At 37.2% G+C, this 3,676-nt stretch overlaps 1 pseudogene; it reads right to left on the minus strand.

Moving 5' to 3' along the window:
- Window positions 1-560: 560 nt before the first annotated feature.
- LOC139817817 (uncharacterized) lies at window positions 561-2,952 on the minus strand (annotated as a pseudogene).
- Between the last annotated feature and the right edge of the window lie 724 nt (window positions 2,953-3,676).

A 3,676-nucleotide genomic window follows, 5' to 3' on the forward strand; every position in this document is an offset into this window, starting at 1 on the left:
CTATCCAAGTTCCATAGCTAAATGCCTGGAACATTTATTGGTAAACAAAAGTAGCAATTTATTCCACTTTGTTACCGTGAATCCTTAGCATAAATTATCTTAACACTGTTTTTGTTCAATGTTAACACTTTTCCCAGAGATGTAATTAAACAATCTTAAGTAATTGCATTTTTAATTTTATAAGTAAACAGGATGATTATAAAGTCTTTGTGCAGTTTTAAACTTCTATCATTGTACAATTAGAGGAGTAAAAATTACACTGGTGTAACTCAAATATTTTAAAAAATTTGACTTACACCACTGTGGTTTTTACCCCTCCAATTGTAGCCAATATAATTAACATAGGCATATGTAATACATATATTAAATATGATGCATGTCTACTATTAATACACCTAATACTAATTTATGTATAGGTACTGTAATATAAAGATATATAATTATTACCCTTAAGTATAAAGACCATTCCACCAAGGCTGTGTTAGGCCTCTTAAAATAAAGGCTGTATTGCGAGCGTATCAATGGTATTGTATAGTCGATGACGTTTTGTCTGTGAGTCGTCATTGTGAATGCGGAGATGCCGATATCGGCTTCGTTGGCCACCAACTGGCCGATCGCACCCGTCCACACCTTTTCTCTTTGCTCCAGCTGCCGTATCCCTTCACCGGATCCAGAATCTCCACCGTGAAGTTCATCACTTTGCTGAGCTCTATCAGCAACAGACCGAAAAACCCGCCGATCGTACCGTTCTCGTGTGAGATCAGCGGCGAGTTCTTCGTGCATATACCAACAGAATTGTCAAGTCAATTTACGCGAGTCTATACGGATCTATAAATCATCGTTAAGGATTAATAAATAATCGTTCAGATCATTGTAATATCGATTTCGTGACAAATTGCGAGATAATTTTTTTTTAAGGCGACAATTTTCTAGAAGATCACGACCATTTTCCGATTCGCAAAAGAAGCAACGCACAACGGAGCTCGAGGAAAAGCGAAAAACTTACGTTCACGGACGCCACGCGTACAACGTCGCCGAACATGTCGCTCCTTCTAGCGTAGAGGGACTTTCGCGTCCTTAAAAGTAAACCTCTATCGGGGGACCACAAGGCCAGGTCGAATGTTCTGGTGCGATTATCGCGAATAGCGTACCACTCGACTAGAATCGGGCGAGCGTAGCAGAGGACCAGCATCTGGGTCCTGAAGTCCACGTTGAATACGTTAACGGTAGGATGTCTACAGCGCTCCTCGAGAGGATTCCCATCAGAATGCTGAAGAAACATAACGAGCCAAATGGGAAAAGAGATGGGCTTTACGCTCCTCGTGGTCTCGGCGAACTCGCCCATGGTCTCCTCGGTGTCGAGGAGAACGACAAACAACGGCCGCGTGATATTCTTCCAGTAGTCGTTGTACTCACTCTTCAGATCCGAGAAAGTTATAGTCACGGTCATGACTCAGTGTCGTGAGAATTCGCGCGACCACGTGTGCACCAATGCGTGTTCAAATCTGTAATATTCGCATCGAAAATGGTATTACATTTTACTTGTCAGAATTATGAATGCTCTCTAAATCATAACTGCATTTAATTTCTTCAAGGATAAAGTTAGAAAAAAGTGACTTAATTCTTTTTATTTAATTGCATCTTATTAAATTTAAATCCGTAACAATTAGATAAAAAAGAAAATAATTTTTTAAATCATATAGAACTAAAATAATTTGCACGTGAAATAATGATTCAACATTTGTTCGAAAGTTCGCGAAAATCAATGTGAAAAATGATAACCGGAAACTGTTCCCGGTATCAAAGTATACTCACCGTAATTGTCAGGCCGCACGAAAATAACACACGACGTACGATAATATTTGTGGACGTCGTTGATCAGTTGAAAATAATTGTTAATGCCTATACTCTCTGTCAGCGTTTTGGTGCCTAACACGAGGAAAAGTATTACGATTGATCGCGCTGTCGCGTATGTCATTTTGCAAAATCCAGATTAACAGCTACTGTGTAAAAAATAAATGTCGATTTCGTCCAGTTGGACACCGTTATATAAATAATTAACGTTTAATTCGGAAAACTTATCTTGTGAACTGAAAGGAACAGGTGAGACTGTAAAAAGGCACAAAGAAATCGGAGTCTCAGATCCTGCTAAACACAACAATGAATCGAAGAGTCCTTTATCGAAAAAGCTCACAACGCGGCTGTCGCCGCCGGAGGTGTTAAAAAGAAGGAGGGTACTGCGATTCTCTCAAGGGTGTGAACGCGTGACTGAAGGGCGATCATCGCATACAAGAATTTATCGGATCCTAGGATCTATATAATTAATTGCAGCAGCATTATTACAAATTATGTAGATGGGGGGTATGCGACGGTACAATTTTTATCGGCGAATCATCGGCCAAACCGATAAATTATTCGCTGTCGTTAAGCTCACATAGCTGGCATTACTTATCCACCCACTTCTTATACACCCGTTACTATTTCAAGTTATATCGACGTATCTTAGCTTTCAACTCGATGCATAAAGATCAATAAATTTAAACGTGCATGTCTCGCAAAAGGGATGTAGTGTTGAGCATGGAAATAAGAATCTCCTTGATATCGATAATTTAATTATTTAATATATTGTTTAATTTGATTTCTTATGTTGAATTACTTTGAATGATTGTCAACGAAAACTGAATGACTTTCAAAAAAAAAATGCTAAAACTGAAGTTTTGTTTTCTTCTCTTGTTAGGAATATGTTTTAAATTCTTATTCTATTTTTATTAACACGCTGCAAACATAATAATTCGCAATATAATAATTTAAATCTTCATCTATGTACTATGATCACTATAGGCTTAGAAAAAATTCAAAATTGTTAATAATATTAATATTTAAGTAACATTTCAAAAATTTTTCGAGATTGCCCACGTACGACTCGTAAGCCAGCCATCCTTCCGATTTCATCATTGGCAGAGCTGGTCACATTTGAAAATATCGACGACATGTTTAATATGTTTAATTCTTAATACTTATTTTCCCTCGTTTGAAACTGTCGCAGAAACGTCTTGTGACTCACGAACCATTTATTACTCCATATATGCACGGAGAAAAAAGTGACGTACGTTGTATCAACAGCATTAAGTCTATATGAAAACAATCTTGTTAATTCAAGTCATGCGCTTTCGTTTTAATAAAATAAGTGTATTTCTTCTTTTAATAAAATAAGTATATTTAATAAAATAAGTATTGTTTCACTAATACTGTTTATTGTCTATTGAATTAGCAAGAATACTTCCAATTAGACTGATACTGTTGATACAACATCATTTTTTTCTTTATGTGCGTCAGCATGAACGAAATCACACGATAGATATTGTATTAAACGTGATTATAATTACATATTACCGAAATCAACATAGTTTCTGACATAACTTTGATCGCTCAAAAGGTGTACGAGCAGAAGTGAAAGTCGAGCTCCTCGATCGCCGAGTAAACTTTTACGACGACTAATTGTAAGTCGTAGTCGGCACTGCCACGTAGAACGATTAACTTATAGGTACCATTGTCGACGAATTCTTCTAATCTGAAAAGGCAGAATGCGAGTGCACGCCATTATCGAAAGCAGATTAACATCGCCGAATAGTAAACCGCTATCAACACCGCTGTCAAAAATATCGTCAAGTACGCG

Source organism: Temnothorax longispinosus, chromosome 8, assembly GCF_030848805.1.
Source record: "Temnothorax longispinosus isolate EJ_2023e chromosome 8, Tlon_JGU_v1, whole genome shotgun sequence".
NCBI classification, from domain to species: Eukaryota; Metazoa; Arthropoda; class Insecta; order Hymenoptera; family Formicidae; genus Temnothorax; species Temnothorax longispinosus.